Source organism: Lolium perenne, chromosome 2 (genome assembly GCF_019359855.2).
Source record: "Lolium perenne isolate Kyuss_39 chromosome 2, Kyuss_2.0, whole genome shotgun sequence".
Classification (NCBI taxonomy): domain Eukaryota; kingdom Viridiplantae; phylum Streptophyta; class Magnoliopsida; order Poales; family Poaceae; genus Lolium; species Lolium perenne.
The window spans coordinates 47,273,330-47,295,259 of NC_067245.2; the positions used below are offsets into that span (position 1 = coordinate 47,273,330).

General features: G+C 42.6%; 1 protein-coding gene and 1 long non-coding RNA gene across 3 annotated transcripts in view; one reads left to right on the forward strand and one right to left on the reverse strand.

Moving 5' to 3' along the window:
- The window catches only part of LOC139835472 (uncharacterized), a 130,443-nt gene that overhangs the window by 17,082 nt on the left and 91,431 nt on the right, over window positions 1-21,930 (forward strand). The gene's annotated exons all lie outside the window — the stretch shown is intronic.
- LOC139835996 (uncharacterized) lies at window positions 414-4,402 on the reverse strand. Of its 2 annotated transcripts, none has more exons than XR_011751573.1 (6): window positions 4,102-4,402; window positions 3,916-4,012; window positions 3,674-3,828; window positions 2,714-2,787; window positions 2,436-2,544; window positions 414-683 (listed from the first exon to the last, which is right to left on the reverse strand). It is a non-coding gene; the product is annotated as an uncharacterized lncRNA (long non-coding RNA). The 2 variants fall into 2 exon arrangements; XR_011751574.1 differs by having other exon boundaries at window positions 3,674-3,750; window positions 4,102-4,398.

Consider the following 21,930-nt stretch of genomic DNA (forward strand, 5'->3'; position numbering starts at 1 on the left):
TTTTATGTGCACAGTAAGTCGGCCTCCAATCTTCAATAGTTGTCGTTGGAGATTCATGAGTCTTCCTGAGGGATTGATGTATCTTTGAGTTCGAGTCTCCGGTCTGAGTTGGGGACATCGTCCAATATGTAGGTTTGAAGTGGATGAGACAATAGAGTAAGAATTTTCAAACACTTCTATAAAGCGGAGAGATAAGAATTTAGAAGTTTTGAAGAAACAAGAGGAGTAGAAGCTATGCTTCCGACTAACGAAAGAATTTGTTTGGTAAATAGTTTTGCCCAAGTACTTGTTTCCTAACTAACGTCCATGCTAACTAAGGTCTCCTACAGTCAGGATGGCTCACGATACGGCTACGTGGGGACCCCGGACTAGCTGTCCGAAATTCCCTGTTATGTATACAGTTCACGATCCCATGATCAGTGCGCCGTGAACACATAACCGAACTGATATCAAATTACACCATCCATTACAAAGCGGAATAAGAAAATTACAACATGGTCACATGACCAATACTTACATAATAGCCTCGAAGGGCTGAACTAAAACATCAGAGTAGCATCATCACTTCAGCAGCGCAGTACCCAAGTCATCTGCCATAACCCTACAGGCAACTGACTGGGAAGACGTTCCTAGCTCGCATAGACGTCGTCAACTCCTTCTTCATCTGTCGAACTCCTTCAAGTCTGGACAAGTAAATAGCCAGGGACAAAGCCGTGAGTACATTTGGAATTGTACTCGCAAACCATCAAGAAGGTGATAAAAATTCTAACTAGAGAAGACAAGAGAGGAAAAATAGTTTCTCTCGTGGATGTAGCATGTGGAAGAGAAATAGTTTCTCTTGTGGATATAGCATGTGGAAGAGAAATAGTTTCTCTTGTGGATATAGCATCCCGGCATCTCGAGTGATGGGGACACTAAGGGAGTCCTATGACATCTCTATACCTTTGTTAAAGAAGAGGTAGCATACCGCCATCTCAATTGATGGGGATACTAGGGAAGTCCTATGACATCTCTATATCTTTGTTGAAGAAGATACTTCAAAAGATAAACTATGACATCTCTATATCTTTATTGGAGAAGAGTCCCTCTACATGAAACACTAGGAAGGGTCACCCAATTTTGTTTCATTTTCCTCGACCATCTCCATATGGTCGGCACCCTTTCCGTACCCTTCCGGTACATCCAACACACATATTTCCTTTGGAAATCATTTTCTAAACCAAAACTCGACACAGCTCGGTAACGGCCATCCCAACCGTCCATGACCGCGGACGCGGCTATTCGAATAGATTTTACTCTGCAGAGTTTGCACACTTTCCCCACCTCTATCCAGATACCTATCGTGTGGGCATCATCCCCGCATAACAACATATGCCACGACGGATACCCGAACATAGCCTTTCGCCCATTCGACTTAGCAAGAGGTCCTACCCTATGGAGTATGTACCTCCCCGGCACCGTGGCAGCTCACCTCCTCTTGAGCGTGGCTCCACCGCCAAGCCAGGAGACCCATAGTGTCTTCCGGACGGGTCAGCCCTGAAGGCCTCCCGTTATACTATTGTCCCAACCATGACAACCCGGACTCGGGGGTAACCGTACCCTTGTATAGTTGTGCGGTGCCTCATGCTAAGAAGAACAAACGTCAAACTAAGCTCCGTGCCCACGTTGGAGTAGTTGTGGTTGCGCGGGTTAATTGTTAAGCGAATACAAAGAACCATGTGTCGTTTTTCTCAAAAACCCAAGTCACACCCACACTTTCCTCTTTCCAACCATCTTTGTCAAGATCCTTTTCTTTCATATAAACCATACGCTTGGGTAAGGTTGCCCCACCCAAGGTTTTCATAAACATTTACAACAAGGTAAACCTTGAGGGGTTCCCAACCTATAGTTTCATGAGTTGAACTAGTATTGCACTACGGCCGAGATGAGAGTTATCCCGGCATAGATGAGGTATAAAGGGGTAGTGGAGTGGATCATACTTGCTTAAGGTAAGCATGTATTATGACAACACAAGGAGGAATATACTCTCAGATTTGTGATGCTAACTACACAACATAGAGAGTGGAGTGTCACTATCCAACATATTCTCCAAGATGGTACACGGCATACTCCTCTCAAGTTGAGAATACACCAAGATCATGACATTGATACCTCTATACTACAAAAGGGGTGGGTGTGGTGTAAGTTACTATCTTGAGATGGAACATGCTCAAGTTGAGCATACAAGATAACCAAGTGGAATAGCACGACCATGTTACCATGCATCCCATAACACAAGGACAAACAGTGGAGCATCACCACTAGGGAGTACCCCACTTGCAATCACACATAGATGACATAAATAGAGATAATAACACACATAGAATGAAGGTGCTTTGAACATCAACAAATGACATCCAACTAGACACCGGATCAGAGATCAAAAGATGGCTTGCCTTGGCTTATTTGTCCCTGGACTTCTTCAACTTCATCAATATAAGAATCCCGTCAATATAAATAAAATCCTTGTCCGAACCACTTCTTCTTCTCCGGAATCGTTCGCATCTATCGTCGGAAAATATAAAAGGAACACAATCAATCACATTGCACTAATCATAACAAGCATGCAACATTCAACAATCAACAAGCAATAGCTAACCACCTTACTACGGGCTAACATACAAAGAACTTATAGATACTACAAAGCAACTAAAAGAGAACCCATTTTATTTACCTAGTAAAGGTATGAGAGTATCATAACTTAGCAATTGCCTCTCTCGGTATCACCATGGCACAACTAAGTATCCCCTGGTAGATAACATCATAAAGAGGACAAGTGCATTAGTTGAGCATTACAAACATTCATATTATTTTTTTGAAGCATTTTTGGAAAAGCGGGAAATCATTCTCTCTATTTTGTAAAGCTTACACAACACTACACAAGAATAGGAAGTAAATGATATGCCACACCATTTGAAGACTTAAGCCAAACAATAGAACTAAGGTTAAGTTGCAGAGGTTTTGTTTTGCAAGAATAAAACATTGGTTGACCAATTTTTAAATAAAAGAGTGGGCAAAGGTTTAAAAATAAACCAAAGAGTTTTGGTTCAACAATCCATGTCACACATACACATTAGTAACAGTAAGAAATATGCATGAACAGAGACTAACACTATTTTTCCTAGATGGCCAGTACTAATACAAGACTAACCCAATTGGATTCAATCAAAAATATTAAACCTACAAATTTAGGAATTTGTTTGAATCTGGCTGTACAGAAAACAAGATCTGTAAGCCATAAATCGTAGAAAAATCCTAAAAATATGAGACCACTGGCATTTGAAAGATACTTAAACAGAGATGCATACACAATTGGATTTGGGTTCAAATAGTTTCTGAAACTCTCACAAATGGATTAACAAGGTTACTGTATGTCTTTACCATTTTCTTTACAACTGGATTTTCATAATAGATAAATGTTTGAAACTTGTTGGAGATGATTAAGAAAACATACAGCAGTCCTACAAAGTTGGAATCACTCAATTAGGTTCAAAGATGGATTTTTGGTGATTTAAAAACAAACAGCCATGTCTGCAGAACACACAGAACAAGTTTAATTCACCACAAATCGTACATGATTCATAAAAATATGAGGTCAGTTGCATCTGAAAGGTATTGAAAAGGTGGTTCTTACCCAGTTTGTTTCATTCAAAAATTCGTTCCCAAGCTCCTGATTTAATTCGACAAAGTCAGATCTGACCAGATCTTGATCTATGAACCATTTCAGTTTCAGGAGGTCAATCGAAGTGAAACCACCGCCAAAATGAAGGTATTGAAGAGGCCTTTCACCTACAGTTAAGTTTGCTCAAAAAGGTTTGGTAAAACGGAACAAATATAACAAACAGTGAATCTTCATGTTTACAGAACTTTATTTACCACGGACAATCCGTAACGAATTTGAGGATGAGACCAACGCCAAGTTGTAGATCTTTTCCGTATCTATCTGCGGAACTTTGAATCACTCGATTTGGATCTGCGCACGAGATTTGGTGGATTTTACAAGTTCGTACCAGAATCTGAAACAGCAAGATAGCAGAAATTACTGCAAGGATTTGGACGAACTTTGCTCAAGAACTTCAGATCTGAGGATAGCTCAAGCTTCTCCATGCTTAGACCAACATGCACCTGCATCAAGATCCAATCTTAGCAATGGAAGAAGAAGAAGAGGAGAGAAATCCATCTAGGGTTGGGGAGAAGAAGGAGAGGGATGCTCTCATGGTGAGGGGAAGCTTGAGGGAGGAGGGGAGCTTCATCTTGGTGAATCTTCATGGCCATGGCCGGCCATGTGAGCAAGGGGGAGCAGCAGCTTGTGGAGAAGAGGTAGGAGAGGGATGGGAGTGAGTGGAGGAAGGAGTGGGGAGTGAAAAATGAGAGCAAAGGGAGGTGGAGTGGCCGGCCAAGTGAGCTTTATAGAGGGAGAGAGTGGTGGCTGCCTCCTTTTTGATTGGCTAGGATGGGTGGCTGCCCATTTAATTGTTGGGGTAGTTGGGAGGCAAGGCTTGCAAGAGAAGAAAATGGAGATGAAGAAATTTCAGCTCATGCATGCCAAGAGCTTGGCATGGCCGGCTACTTGTTGACATTACAAGTGGGCAAGCAAGGTGCAATGCCACTTCATGAGTGTCGACCAATGTTGAGTGTTGGGAGGTTTAGCTAAAAATGGTATGATGATGTATTAAAATTTGGGAGATAAGTGATAATAGACATTGGTGCCTATGTGGGAGAATAAAACACTTAGATCAAGTGATCAACTTGGCCAAAAGATGATGGTGGTGATGGTGGTTTAGACAATTGTAGAGCAATGCTAAGAGAGATGGTGAGTGAAATAACCATACTCACAAGGATGAATATGGTGGCATAAGCCATCAACATGAGGTCAAGATGATGATGGTAAACCATACAAGAGTGAGATGTGATGAATGAATAGAAGTTGTTAATTAGATCTGGAACTTTACAGAGGTGGGTCTCCACCACTATGAGAGTTGATCAAAATGTTGGATAGGGTTTATATTGAACTTTCCTTTGAAAACATTTTGAAAGAGATCCAATGATTTTTAAAACAAAATGGGTCTACTTGCATAATAATGCCAAATAGATTTTTCCCTTGTGTTATCAAAAGGTGCAAGGATGGCACATGTACCAAAACCATGCACTTAAAAGAAGGAAGAAAATCAAATGCCTTTATAGAAAGTCTTTTTGGGTTGAAGGGAATGGGATGATACAAAATACCATCCACAATCTCTCTTGTTATTTGAAGAAAACATTTAAGGAGTTTTAATAACAAGGAGTGATTTTTTTGTGGCTAAAACCAGGGAAGAAAAACAATAGGGTTTTTGAGAAAGAAAACTAATTTAGGAAGGAGTGTTCTCAAGGGTAGATGGTGGCTACAAAATGTACCCATCATACCTACTCTTGGTTTTGTGGATATTAAAATTGGATTAAATAAACACAAGAGGTAAAAGAGGAAGAAGTGATCTGGTGCTGAAACATTGGATAGGATACCAGATCAAGTGATTATAAGAGTTGCAAGTGGAGGATGTGACATGTAAGATGTGGAAGTTGTAGAGGGTGTTGTATAGAAGAGATCCATGCACTGAGGTCACCAAAAACAGTTGTGGGTGCTAAGAGATCAACTGCCAAAGTTGGAATCTTTTAAGTAGGCACACTCATGTTGCCATCAGGAGGGAGGTTTGATGTAGTAAAAAGAAAAACAATTCTTCCTAAGCCACACATGTGTTTTATTTAGTGAGTTGCTTGTTTAACCACTAGAGGTGTTGTTATTAAGGGTAGCTCAAAACAAAACTCAAAAAGCAAATCAAGACAATTTATCTACCAACAGATCAAGGCAATTCATCATAACAAACAGATCAAGGCAATTCATGTTAATTAGTCTATAGAAAAAGTTTTTGTTCCCCCTAATTTTTGCACTTTGGATAATTAAACAAGCTTGCAAAAAGTTGGGGTGTTACACTCTCTTTCTACCATAACCACAACACTCACAACCCGGTTGGTTGCTGCTATGTACAACAACATGGGCTCCCTTTCCAAAGGCGAGGCCAATACCGGTGCGGTGGCTAGCATTGTTTTCAGTTCTTTGAACGCTGCGTCTGCCTGTGGGGTCTAGACGAAGGTATCGGATTTTTTCGTTAATGCATAGAGCAGCAGAGCCTTTTCCCCCAACCTGCTTATGAACCGGCTCAGCGATGCCAAGCTTCCGGTAAACTTTTGCACATCTTTTAGTTCTCGCGGGATAGTCATTCTTTCTATTGCCCGGATTTTTACCGGATTCACTTCAATGCCCCGGCTTGATACAAGGAAACCAAGCAGTTTGCCGGCAGGGACACCGAAGGTGCATTTTGCCGGATTGAGTTTCATCCAAAACCTTCTTAAGTTATCAAATGTTTGCCGGATATCGTCGATTAAGGTTTCTTTTACCTTAGTTTTTATCACGACATCGTCCACATAGACTTGCACATTTTTTCCGATTTGATCAAACAAGCATTTTTGCATATAGCGCTGGTACGTTGCACCAGAGTTGCGCAAACCAAAAGGCATAGTAACATAGCAATAAGCCCCGTGCGGGGTAATGAACGCAGTTTTTATTTGATCTTCCTTTTTCAGGGGAATCTGGTGGAAACCGGAATAAGCATCCAGAAAAGACAACAACTCACACCCAGCTGTAGAATCAATCACTTGATCGATCCGGTGCAGAGGGAAAGGATCTTTCGGGCAAGCTTTGTTTAGGTTGGTGTAGTCGATGCACATGCGCCACACCTTTGGAGCTTTTGCTTGCAGGTTCTCCTCTTTTTTCTTCTCGACCATCACCGGATTAGCCAGCCACTCAGTATGCGTTACTTCCACGATGAAACTGGCAACCAATAGCTTTGTTACTTCTTCTCCAATGATCTTTCTCCTATCTTCAGCGAACCAGCGCAAAGGTTGTCGCACCGGCTTAGCATCCTTCCGGACATTCAGAGAGTGCTCAGCCAGCTCCCTCGGAACACCTACCAGGTCATCAGTAGACCAGGCAAAGATATTATGATTCTCACGGAGGAAGCTGACGAGCGCGCTTTCCTATGCCTGATTTAGGCCGGCACCAATACGAACGGTGCGCTCTGGATAAGCCGGATCCAGCAAAATGTCCTTTGTTTCATTTGTCGGCTCGAATGCCGGTGCGCCCAAGTTTCCACTCATTGCCGCTAAGCTCAACTGTGAGGACTGAGCCAGCGCAACCGCAGTTTGCATCCTTCTTTTTTCCTCTGCAATTACCAGCGATTCTACCAGGTTGGATCCGGCGGAAGCAGTTTCCAGTGAGACTTTGTAGTTGCCCACCACAGTTAAGGGTCCACGAGGTGCCGGCACTACAAGAAAAGTTCTGATAGACAACATCTCAAAATCGTCCGCTAAGGGGTATTTTTCGTCGCCTATGGGCCTAACCCGACGATATGGGTTCTGTTGTGGAAACTGCGTCAGGCAAAGTCCTACGACGATTTTTTCGGTCCGTCGCGCTTGGGCGCCCTTCCGCCACGGAAAATCGGACCGTTGCCCAAGTGTTTCCGGGAGCCCGTTGACTGCTGACGTCATGCAAACTGACACGTGGCAGACGCCGTTAACTGGCAGTTAACGGCGTTAACCGGCTGAAACCCCGTGGTAGATGGTAGGCCCACACGAGGCCTGCCACGTCTTAAGCGGGCCGGCCCATTAAGTTTGCGGGCCGGGCCAGCTGACTTAGTTTGACCGGTCAACTATATAGCTGGGCTGGTCCATTAGTTACGTGGGCTGGGCCTAACCTCTAAGGTTGACTGGTCAAAACTTTAATGGGCCGGCCCACTAAGCATGTGGGCCGGGCCGAATGCACTCGTTTGACCGGTCAACAGGCAAAAGGGCCGGCCCACAAGACATGTGGGACCCACTTTCCTGTTATCGGGCCGGCCCATTTACAAAGTGGGGTCCACGTTAAAGCAACTGGGCCGGCCCAAGAAGTTAGTGGGCCGGCCCAATTAGCATGTGGGTCCCACTTTCTTGCTATCGGGCCGGCCCATTTAGTACGTGGGGTCCACATTAGATCAAATGGGCTGGCCCAACAAGCCAGTGGGCCGGGCCAAAAGCACCGGTGGGTCCCACTTTCCTGTTAAAGGGCCAACCCATTTAGTATGTGGGGTCCACCATATAGCAAGTGGGCCGGCCCAACAAGATAGTGGGCCGGGCCATAAACACAGGTGGGTCCCACTTTCCTGCTAAAGGGCCGGCCCATTTAGTCTGTGGGGTTGATGCGTGTGGTTGGCACGTCCGTTGGGAACCCCAAGAGGAAGGTGTGATGCGCACAGCGGCAAGTTTCCCTCAGTAAGAAACCAAGGTTTAATCGGACTAGTAGGAGTCAAGAAGCACGTTGAAGGTTGATGGCGGCGAGATGTAGTGCGGCGCAACACCAGGGATTCCGGCGCCAACGTGGAACCTGCACAACACAACCAAAGTACTTTGCCCCAACGAAACAGTGAGGTTGTCAATCTCACCGAAGCTTGTCGTAACAAAGAGTTAACCGTATTGTGTGGAAGATGATTGTTTGCGAAAAACAGTAGAACAAGTATTACGAAGAGATTGTATTTGGTAAAGAGAATTGGACCGGGGTCCACAGGTTCACTAGAGGTGTCTCTCCCATAAGACGAAACGACATGTTGGGTGAACAAATTACAGTTGGGCAATTGACAAATAAAGAGAGCATGACCATGCACATACATATCATGATGAGTATAGTGAGATTTAATTGGGCATTACGACAAAGTACATAGACCGCCATCCAACTGCATCTATGCCTAAAAAGTCCACCTTCAGGTTATCATCCGAACCCCCTCCAGTATTAAGTTGCAAAGCAACAGACAATTGCATTAAGTATGGTGCGTAATGTAATCAACAACTACATCCTTAGACATAGCATCAATGTTTTATCCCTAGTGGCACAAAGACAACACAACCTTAGAACTTTCTGTCACTGTCCCGGTGTCAATGCGAGCATGAACCCACTATCGAGCATAAGTACTCCCTCTTGGAGTTACAAGCATCTACTTGGCAGAGCATCTACTAGTAACGGAAAGCATGCAAGATCATAAACAACACGTAGATATAACTTTGATAATCAACATAACAAGTATTCTCTATTCATCGGATCCCAACAAACGCAACATATAGAATTACAGATAGATGATCTTGATCATGTTAGGCAGCTCACAAGATCCGACAATGATAGCACAATGGGGAGAAGACAACCATCTAGCTACGCTATGGACCCATAGTCCAGGGGTAGACTACTCACACATCACACCGGAGGCGACCATGGCGGTGTAGAGTCCTCCGGGAGATGAATCCCCTCTCGGCAGGTGCGGAGGCGATCTCTGGATCCCCGAGATGGGATCGGCGTTGGCGGCGTCTCTGGAAGGTTTTCCGTATCGTGGCTCTCGGTGAGGGGGTTTCGTCACGGAGGCTTTAAGTAGGCGGAAGGGTAAGTCAAGAGGCGGCACGGGGGCCCAAACCATAGGCCGGCGCGGCCAGGGGGTGGGGCCGCGCCGCCTAGGGTTTGGCCACCCGTGGCCCCTCTTCGTTTCATCTTCGGACTTACGGAAGCTTCGTGGAAAAATAGGCCCACGGGCTTTGATTTCGTCCAATTCCGAGAATATTTCCTTACTAGGATTTCTGAAACCAAAAACAGCAGAAAACAGCAAGCGGCACTTCGGCATCTTGTTAATAGGTTAGTTCCGAGAAAATGCACGAATATGACATAAAGTGTGCATAAAACATGTAGATAACATCAATAATGTGGCATGGAACATAAGAAATTATCGATACGTCGGAGACGTATCAGCATCCCCAAGCTTAGTTCTGCTCGTCCCGAGCAGGTAAAACGATAACACGAGATAATTTCTGGAGTGACATGCCATCATAATCTTGATCATACTATTTGTAAAGCATATGTAGTGAATGCAGCGATCAAAACAATATATATGACATGAGTAAACAAGTGAATCATATAGCAAAGACTTTTCATGAATAGCACTTCAAGACAAGCATCAATAAGTCTTGCATAAGAGTTAACTCATAAAGCAATAATTCAAAGTAAAGGTATTGAAGCAACACAAAAGAAGATTAAGTTTCAGCGGTTGCTTTCAACTTGTAACATGTATATCTCATGGATATTGTCAACATAGAGTAATATAATAAGTGCAATAAGCAAGTATGTAGGAATCAATGCACAGTTCACACAAGTGTTTGCTTCTTGAGGTGGAGAGAAATAGGTGAACTGACTCAACATTGAAAGTAAAAGAATGGTCCTCCATAGAGGAAAAGCATCGATTGCTATATTTGTGCTAGAGCTTTGATTTTGAAAACATGAAACAATTTTGTCAACGGTAGTAATAAAGCATATGCATCATGTAAATTATATCTTATAAGTTGCAAGCCTCATGCATAGTGTACTAATAGTGCCCGCACCTTGTCCTAATTAGCTTGGACTACCGGATCATCACAATGCACCTGTTTTAACCAAGTGTCACAAAGGGGTACCTCTATGCCGCTTTGTACAAAGGTCTAAGGAGAAAGCTCGCATTGGATTTCTCGCTATTGATTATTCTTCAACTTAGACATCCATACCGGGACAACATAGACAACAGATAATGGACTCCTCTTTTATGCATAAGCATGTAACAACAATTAATAATTTTCTCATTTGAGATTGAGGATATATGTCCAAAACTGAAACTTCCACCATGGATCATGGCTTTAGTTAGCGGCCCAATGTTCTTCTCTAACATATGCATGCTTAACCATAAGGTGGTAGATCTCTCTTACTTCAGACAAGATGGACATGCATAGCAACTCACATGAAATTCAACAATGAATAGTTGATGGCGTCCCCAGTGAAACATGGTTATCGCACAACAAGCAACTTAATAAGAGATAAAGTGCATAATTACATATTCAATACCACAATAGTTTTTAAGCTATCTGTCCCATGAGCTATATATTGCAAAGGTGAATGATGGAATTTTAAAGGTAGCACTCAAGCAATTTACTTTGGAATGGCGGAAAATACCATGTAGTAGGTAGGTATGGTGGACACAAATGGCATAGTGGTTGGCTCAAGTATTTTGGATGCATGAGAAGTATTCCCTCTCGATACAAGGTTTAGGCTAGCAAGGCTTATTTGAAACAAACACAAGGGTGAACCGGTGCAGCAAAACTCACATAAAAGACATATTGAAAACATTATAAGACTCTACACCGTCTTCCTTGTTGTTCAAACTCAATACTAGAAATTATCTAGACCTTAGAGAAACCAAATATGCAAACCAAATTTTAGCATGCTCTATGTATTTCTTCATTAATGGGTGCAAAGCATATGATGCAAGAGCTTAATCATGAGCACAACAATTGCCAAGTATCACATTACCCAAGACATTTATAGCAATTACTACATGTATCATTTTCCAATTCCAACCATATAACAATTTAAAGAAGGAGAAACTTCGCCATGAATACTATGAGTAGAAACCAAGGACATACTTGTCCATATGCTACAGCGGAGCGTGTCTCTCTCCCATAAAGTGAATGCTAGGATCCATTTTATTCAAACAAAACAAAAACAAAAACAAACCGACGCTCCAAGAAAAAGCACATAAGATGTGATGGAATAAAAATATAGTTTCAGGGGAGGAACCTGATAATGTTGTCGATGAAGAAGGGGATGTCTTGGGCATCCCCAAGCTTAGACGCTTGAGTCTTCTTAATATATGCAGGGGTGAACCACCGGGGCATCCCCAAGCTTAGATCTTTCACTCTCCTTGATCATGTTGCATCATACTCCTCTCTTGATCCTTGAAAACTTCCTCCACACCAAACTTAGAACAACTCATTAGAGGGTTAGTGCACAATAAAAATTAACATATTCCGAGGTGACACAATCATTCTTAACACTTCTGGACATTGCATAATGCTACTGGACATTAGTGGATCAAAGAAATTCATCCAACATAGCAAAAGAGGCAATGCGAAATAAAAGGCAGAATCTGTCAAAACAGAACAGTTCGTATTGACGAATTTTAAAATGGCACCAGACTTGCTCAAATGAAAATGCTCAAATTGAATGAAAGTTGCGTACATATCTGAGGATCATGCACGTAAATTGGCTTAATTTTCTGAGCTACCTACAGGGAGGTGGACCCAGATTCGTGACAGCAAAGAAATCTGGAACTGTGCAGTAATCCAAATCTAGTACTTACTTTTCTATCAACGGCTTAACTTGGCACAACAAAACACAAAACTAAGATAAGGAGAGGTTGCTACAGTAGTAAACAACTTCCAAGGCACAAAATAAAAACAAAGTACTGTAGGTAAAAACATGGGTTGTCTCCCATAAGCGCTTTTCTTTAACGCCTTTCAGCTAGGCGCAGAAAGTGTGTATCAAGTATTATCAAGAGATGGTGTGTCAACCTTACCTTGGGCTTTGCCCTTACCTTTCTTATTGTTTTTCTTTCCCTTTGGTTTAGGAAATATATGATTTCCCCCTGGTATAGAGGTGAATTTCAGAGTGCCTTCTCCAACATCAATGACTGCTCCCAATAGTTTCAGCAGGGATCTTCCGAGTATGAGTTTTCCTGTTTCAATAACAAGATAATCAATGGATATTGTCCTTCCAAGAATGGTTGTATGCACACCTGCGGCTATTCCTTTAGGAACTATAGTAGAGTTATCAATGAGAGTTATTTCTTCTCCTCCTTCATCAACTCCCCAAAGTTTCAAAGATTTATAAATACTTTCAGGCATAAGGCAAAATTCATACATAATATCACAGTAGGCATGGAGAGTTCGATCACCGATAACAATTTTAACAGCAGGATCCCACAATGAGAGTTTAGAGTTCACTGAAACTTGTTCAAGACGATTACGAACGTGGCAATAGTTATCATTCAAGCGAGATGTACTTATCTCGAGATTATTTAATCTACTATATATGCTAGTGAGGGCTGAATCAAAGTTATTAGCTGAATCATGTGATGCAACCAACTTCTTTGTGGCATTAAAAGCTTGATCCCCATTGCAATGAAGGAAATCTCCTCCCACTAAAGTATCCAAGGCATATCTATAGCGAACCATAAGACCAAAATAAAAATTACTAAGGAGCAAACTTAGAGTCATTTGAGGTTCAGTTTTATGATAAGAAGTAAAAATTCTAGACCAAGCATCCTTAAAACTCTCCTCATCCCCTTGTTTAAAAGTGAAGACTAATTCTTCAGGCGAAGAAGTAACAGGTTCAGAGCTAGACATGGTAACAAAAGTAACTAATTTTTTTGTGTTTTTGATATAGAGTGCAAGACAATAAATAAAGCAAACTAGATAAAGTAAATGCAAGTAAACTAATTTTTTTGTGTTTTTGATATAGCAAACAAGATAGCAAATAAAGTAAAACTAGCAACTAATTTTTTTGTATTTTGATTTAGTGCAGCAAACAAAGTAGTAAATAAAACTAAGCAAGACAAAAACAAAGTAAAGAGATTGAGAAGTGGAGACTCCCCTTGCAGCGTGTCTTGATCTCCCCGGCAACGGCGCCAGAAATTTGCTTGATGCGTGTGGTTGGCACGTCCGTTGGGAACCCCAAGAGGAAGGTGTGATGCGCACAGCGGCAAGTTTCCCTCAGTAAGAAACCAAGGTTTAATCGGACCAGTAGGAGTCAAGAAGCACGTTGAAGGTTGATGGCGGCGAGATGTAGTGCGGCGCAACACCAGGGATTCCGGCGCCAACGTGGAACCTGCACAACACAACCAAAGTACTTTGCCCCAACAAAACAGTGAGGTTGTCAATCTCACCGGCTTGCTGTAACAAAGAGTTAACCGTATTGTGTGGAAGATGATTGTTTGCAGAAAACAGTAGAACAAGTATTGCAGTAGATTGTATTTCAGTAAAGAGAATTGGACCGGGGTCCACAGTTCACTAGAGGTGTCTCTCCCATAAGACGAACAGCATGTTGGGTGAACAAATTACAGTTGGGCAATTGACAAATAAAGAGAGCATGACCATGCACATACATATCATGATGAGTATAGTGAGATTTAATTGGGCATTACGACAAAGTACATAGACCGCCATCCAACTGCATCTATGCCTAAAAAGTCCACCTTCAGGTTATCATCCGAACCCCCTCCAGTATTAAGTTGCAAAGCAACAGACAATTGCATTAAGTATGGTGCGTAATGTAATCAACAACTACATCCTTAGACATAGCATCAATGTTTTATCCCTAGTGGCAACAGCACAACACAACCTTAGAACTTTCTGTCACTGTCCCAGGTGTCAATGTAGGCATGAACCCACTATCGAGCATAAGTACTCCCTCTTGGAGTTACAAGCATCTACTTGGCCAGAGCATCTACTAGTAACGGAAAGCATGCAAGATCATAAACAACACGTAGATATAACTTTGATAATCAACATAACAAGTATTCTCTATTCATCGGATCCCAACAAACGCAACATATAGAATTACAGATAGATGATCTTGATCATGTTAGGCAGCTCACAAGATCCGACAATGATAGCACAATGGGGAGAAGACAACCATCTAGCTACTGCTATGGACCCATAGTCCAGGGGTAGACTACTCACACATCACACCGGAGGCGACCATGGCGGTGTAGAGTCCTCCGGGAGATGAATCCCCTCTCCGGCAGGGTGCCGGAGGTGATCTCCTGGATCCCCCGAGATGGGATCGGCGTTGGCGGCGTCTCTGGAAGGTTTTCCGTATCGTGGCTCTCGGTACTGGGGGTTTCATCACGGAGGCTTTAAGTAGGCGGAAGGGTAAGTCAAGAGGCTGCACGGGGGGCCCAAACCATAGGCCGGCGCGGCCAGGGGTGGGGCCGCGCCGCCCTAGGGTTTGGCCACCCCGTGGCCCCTCTTCGTTTCATCTTCGGACTTCTGGAAGCTTCGTGGAAAAATAGGCCCCTGGGCTTTGATTTCGTCCAATTCCGAGAATATTTCCTTACTAGGATTTCTGAAACCAAAAACAGCAGAAACAAAGAATCGGCACTTCGGCATCTTGTTAATAGGTTAGTTCCAGAAAATGCACGAATATGACATAAAGTGTGCATAAAACATGTAGATAACATCAATAATGTGGCATGGAACATAAGAAATTATCGATATGTCAGAGACGTATCAGGGGTCCACCATATAGTAAGTGGGCCGGCCCAACACGCTAGTGGGCCGGGCCAAAAACACTGGTAGGTCCCACTTTCGTCTTAAAGGGCCGGCCCATTTAGTATGTGGGGTCCACTATATAGCAAGTGGGCCGGCCCAACAAGATAGTGGGCCGGGCCAAAAAACTGGTGGGTCCCACTTTCGTCTTAAAGGGCCGGCCCATTTAGTATGTGGGGTCCACCACAAAAGCAATTGGGCTGGCCCAACTAGGTAGTGGGCCGGCCCAGTAGTGGGTGGGGTCCACCTTAAAGCAAGTGGGCCGGCCCAATTAGAGTGTGGGGTCCACAGTAAATCAAATGGGCTGGCCCAATAAGTAAGTGGGCCAGCCTGTTTAGTTGCTGTTTATATGCCGACGTAAAAGGCGCTTTAGGATTTTGCGGGCCGACACGTATGTGATTTCGCTTAATTGGGCCGTTTAAGGGATGGGAATTCGTGATTTAGATACTGAGAATATTTACGCAGCATTGATTTCTGTCGGATAGCCTCACTTACCACAAGCACCAAAGAAAAAATGTGCGAAAAAACTATAAAAACTAACTAAATATTACATCAGCTGCAAGGCTTTGAAAAAATATTACAGAACCCAGAGAAATTGAATGGTAATTAAACCTAGCAATACAATGAAGCGATCCGGCAATGTTTTAAGTTGTCCATGCAGCACCTATATCTGAAACAAAGACATTACAAGTTAAGACAGCAACAATGGAAACGCAAAGACACTGCAATATTGTTTGCCAAAGAATTTGGAACTCATCATTTCGTCGTTATAACAAGATCATTGTAATGCGCACAATAAGCAAACAAAGAGTGCATGCCGCATACCAACAGCCAATATAACAGAGCATGTTAGAATGAAACAGCAGACTTACTACTGTCTAGTCCCATGCAAACCAACATGTTCAGGGAGTACAAAATTGGCATGAACAACATAGTAGCAGGCTATAAATTTTGTAACAACGACTGAGCAAGATGAAGTTATGATGGCTACATCTACAGAGCAGGGAATGTAAACCAAAAATAGAAGTTACGATGGCAAAAGCTAAAGAGGAGGGAATGTGAACCAACATGTGCCAAGTGCAATTACTTAATTTTGGCCGTGAACTAAATAATACTCCTGAACTTATAGTGAAGGGGATGCAAATCAAGATGTTTCGGGATATAAACTTGTAATGAGCAACACATAGAGGATAGTTAATGCTGGAGCTTAGGATGGACCAGATACAGAATATAGTGGGATCACCTGTGAACTTGTATAAGAGGGAATGCAAACCAATATGTTCAGCTTTCCATATGTGAGCGTCATGCCAAGTCAGAGAAACAAGTCAATAATGCAGCTTTTAAAGAACAAGATGGCACGCAAAATTATTATCTAGTAGTATGACAAGTTTATTTGTACTACAGGCTAGATAGCAGAGTGATAGCATGCCAAACTAAGTCCTTACTTTGTTAGCTTACAATGAACTAGATACAAAACAATGGCATCACCTGTATGTCCGGGAATGCAAGCCAACATGTTCATGGAGTAAAAAATTGGCACAAACAACATAGTAGCAGGCCATAATTTTTGTAACAACGACTGAGCAAGATAAAGTTATGATGGCTAGATCTACAGAGTAGGGAATGTAAACCAAATATAGAAGTTACGATGCCAAAAGCTATAGAGCAGGGAATGCGAACCAACATGTGCAATTACTTAAAATTGGCCATGAACTAAATAATAGCAGGATTTTACTATAATACCTATAATTTTTGTAACAACGACTGAGCAAGATAGAAGTTATGATGGCTACATCTACAGAGCAGGGAATGCAAACCAAAATGTTCAATCGCTTAAAGTTAGCAATGAAGTAGAAAATAGCAACGTGTTACGGTCATAGCTAGGAATGAACTAAAAGAGCTTCAGACAAACAAGCATCTGAACCCAGAACATGGCGCTAAAACAAGGGACTTACATTAGGAGAAGCACTCTGTGGGAGTCACAGCAGATCTTCCTGGGGTTGATAGATCCGGTGATGAAGTACGCTACATGTGCTACTTGGGGTTGGAGAGACGGCCATTACACTTCATGATTACTCATCTCATCTGCAAAAACGTAACGGCGCGTCGTTAGCACAAACATGTTCCCCCAAGATTAAACAAGAACTTGCAGGCAAGCAATAGAAAAGCGACAGTAGAAGAGTTTAGATCATGCACGGCGCCGGTGAAGCAGATCCGGTTCGTGCACAGCGGTGTCGGTGAGCAAGATCCGATGCGGTGGACGACGGATCCGGCGAAGCGGCTCCAGTGGGGTGGACGATACCGCAGCTGAAGCGATTGCGGTAGACTGCTAGATGAGCATATGGTTTCGAGGTTCGGCGGGGATGATCCGATTCGGTTGATGATGGCGTCGATGAAGCGGCTCCGGCAGGCAGCCGGATGATGAGGATCGCGAGGGCTCGGGTAGGCCGGGGAAGTCCGGCGGGGATGTTCCGGTGCGGTGGTCGTGGAGGTGGGAGAGAGGGACTTGGGAAGTTCCGGTGGGTGGTCTGAGGGAAATGAATTTTTTTGGGAGGGTTTCCGGGCTAGGGAGGTGGTGATCCAAAAAATGACGGGCAGACCCCCCCACCAACCGACTTTGCTGTCATCTCCACAGGGGTAGAATGGGAATTTGGAAGTGTGTGAAATTTTTGTATTTTGTAGGCGGGAAGTTTTGCCGCTATGAGATTTTGAATTTCGCTAAGGTCCAAGTATAATGATAAAAAATTGTGAGACCGTACTAGTACCTCTGTTCAAGGCCGAGTGCAAAATCAAATCATCGTCACCTTGAATATTGGTCACTACCATGGTCATGATCTATCTCTGAAATTAGCGTATCCGCTATATCTTGCAAAGTATAATGATAAAAAAAATTGTGAGACCGTACTAGTACTTCTATTCTAGGCCGAGTGCAACATCAAATCATCATCACGTTGAAAATTTGTTACCATGATCATGATCTATCTCTGAAATTGGCGCATCCGCTATATCTTTCAAAGTATAATGATAATAAAAATTGTGAGACCATACTAGTACTTCTGTTCAAGTTCGAGTGCAACATCAAATCATCATCACGTTGAAAATTTGTTACCATGATCATGATCTACCTCTGAAAATGGGCGCATCCGCTAAAACTTGCAAAGTATAATGATACAAAATTGTGAGACCGTACTAGTACTTATGTTCAAGGTCGAGTGCAACATCAAATCATCATTACATTGAAAAGTGTGTTACCATGATCACGATCTATCTCTGAATTTGGCGCATCCGCTAAATCTCGCAAAGTATAATGATAAAAAAATTGTGAGACTGTACTAGTACTTCTGTTCAAGTTCGAGTGCAACATCAAATCATCATCACGTTGAAAATTTGTTACCATGATCAGGATCTATCTCTGAATTTGGTGCATCTGCTAAATCTTGCAAAGTATAATTATAAAGAAGTTGTAAGACAGTAGTAGTACTTCTGTTCAAGGTCGAGTGCAACATCAAATCATCATCACGTTGAAAATTTGTTACCATGATCCTCTGAAAATGGGTGCATCCGCTAAAACTTGCAAAGTATAATGATACAAAATTGTGAGACTGTACTAGTACTTATGTTCAAGGTCTAGTGCAACATCAAATCATCATTACATTGAAAATTGTGTTACCATGATCATGATCTATCTCTGAATTTGGCGCATCCGCTAAATCTCGCAAAGTATAATGATAAAAAAAATTGTGGGACTGTACTAGTACTTATGTTCAAGGCCGAGTGAAGGATCAAATCATCATCATGTTGAAATTTGTTACAACGATCATGACATATCTCTAAAATTGGCGCATCCGCTAAATCTTGCACGTGGCGCATCTCGGTGCGGAGCAACAAGCCGGTGCTATCAAGGTTGAGGTGTTGGTAGCGTCATCGGGCTCTCCTCTTTTGATAGATCTTCTACATGGCGTGGCGCACCGCCCACCGAGAAGCAGTCACATGTGAGATCGAGGTGGAGACGTCGCCGGCATCCTCGAGGCGCGACCGCCCTTCTACGAGCCAGAGTCGACTCAAGGTATGAATCCATGCGGCATCGCGTCCCTTACGCATATGAAGTGGGATGCCTTAGATTTATTGTTCTTCTCTTACGATTATTTCTAGCCGGACATGTGTGCTCTTTCTCTGAATATATTGCTTGAAAAGCTAACCAAGTTACTTAAATTCACTTCGTTCTTAATCTTGCATGCTAATTTTGTTATTTTCTTGTGGTGGTGCGCGCAAGGAAATTTATTTCTGGGTGTGCTGAGCTGTTAGGCCTAAGTCGAAATCCTCAGCTAAACAAGGCCTCGGCTTAACACATAAAAAGGTGTTCAATCTCGCCCACAATGTCCTCTTCTTTCCTCTTCCTTTATTGGAACTTGTTTTGCAGACAAGGAAAGTGGCACGTGTAATGTGAGTAAAACCCTCTTAGCCAAAATCAGCTACGAGCAAGATTTTATGTATTGTAGATTCCCCAATTGACTCTCATCCCCAATGTAGTCTTTTTTATGTCAGTATAGACTTCTTTACTGGATGTATACTATCGTACATGGCATGCATTTGCCTAATGAGGAGCATTGTATTGCCATTCTAGCCAACCTGATCGATCTGTCAAGCTTCATGCACGAGATGCCATGTTTAATTTACTCCCTCGCTCTGATCCATATTTCTTCGTGTAAAATGAATGTGAATCGGAGGAGTACTCTTCTTAGATAGTACTATACCAGTTCAAAAAAATCTTGTACTACTACATCACAAATGCATCAAAAGAGTACTACATCACAAGACCACCACGGTTGTACTAGTAGAGTTTAATGCTTAACTTCCAAAGGGAATAAGATTACACATATGAACTTTAAACAGGCGCTGTCCGATGTCTGCTTGTTTGGGAGCACAACATAAATAATACTACCTCCGTCCATACATAAGTGACTAAACTTTGTCTGAAGATGGTTTCATCTATATATATTTTTAGTGTGTAGATACATCCGTATCTTGAAGGAAAAAGGTGAGCCGCTAACTTTTTGAATAGAGTGAGTAATACAATTCGGATAAACAATGGTGTAGTAAAACAAATACTCCTGCCCATCATAAAACAAAACACAGACTGACTCAAATATATGTACAGATCACAAAAAAGATTTCATCAGAACCCGAACATATACATGCAGAGATGACCGTTTGATCACATAAAACAAAGGTTTCGTGGCATATTTATGCCCCCAAAACAAGCAGACATAGGACAGCGCCAACATACTAGCAGCTAGCACTATGGAGCTGCAGTACAAACAAATGGTGCAGCGACATTTCCACCAGAACGAAAACTAAAAGACATCAGACCAAACAAAAGCTGGGCTATCACTTCTTGCCCAAACAAGCCTTGCTCCTTCATATGCGACTTCCTTTTCTCTTATGGATGTTGAACTTTAAATTAGATGGGTTCCTGACAGCGCGTTCTTTTTCGTGTCCTTGATGTTGCACTCTGGATCAGGTCGGTTCTTGTCAGAAATGAACAAATTGATCAGCAAAAGTCATATGTAAATGAATGCAAAGGTTACATATGAATGACTAACCCGGTCTAACTGAGTAGGGATGTAAAGTGCACCAACGTCTAGCAGAATTGTACTTTCTCCACTGCCAGTTGCTCATATCTAATTGGAATACTCCCTCCTTTGCCCGTACAACCAACTCATTTTTGTCCTCAAATACGCAGAGTAACCTTACTGCATGTTTCCAATTGTATGGAAATGATGTGTCAAGGCCAAAAAAAGTATCCAATTCAAAATTTATATGACATGTCCATGACTCGTGATCGCCTGTTGATGATCTTGTACTGGCCCATGTTTGTAGGGTGAAGTCTCTTATAACAGCAAGGGCAACATCTCCATTATGTCCCTTGAAGATGTGAATGTTAAGCATGAATATATCATGCGTCTCATGAGGGCACTGAATATATTTCAGAGCCTTCTTTGCATGGTCAAGCTCAATGATATATCTAGACTTTGTTGGCCAGTACAAAATACCCCCTATGAGAGTTGCCGGTCTACGGTCAATCTCTGATAGCATCGGAGTTGATCGAGCTAGAAACTCCCATTCTTTTGAATCTGGTGAGTAGATATGAGCCTGTGCATCGTAATGTTTAGTTGTTATCCAAACAACCGAGAACTTGCCACAATGTGTAAACGGTTCAGAGTTGTTTCTCGAACAGAGAATTGAGCCGCTGCTTTCAATTGTGTGATTGCGCCACAATGGTGGTTCTGGTATCGCTGTGAGAACTTGCCTAATTGGATCCCAGACTGATATATACCCACTGGATACATTAGAATGGAGTAGCACCATACCATCGCGGCATCCCAGGATATAGATTTTGGGACCGTTCACTTGAGACGGGATTGCCAGCATCTTCAAGATGGCCGGGTGAAGATCATGCTCTGTGATGAATCGATTGTCCTCGGAGTTGTTGGTGAAAAACCCTAGCAACGGGTTTCCTCCGTTGTGTGACACAGTTAGCTTTCTGAAATAATTGCTTCCCATACATTGCCTCCATGCTTTCTTGGTGACTGATGCAGCTAGTAAGCAGGTTGGATGGGGAGGAAGCCTGACAAGAATCTGAGAGACTACATCTCC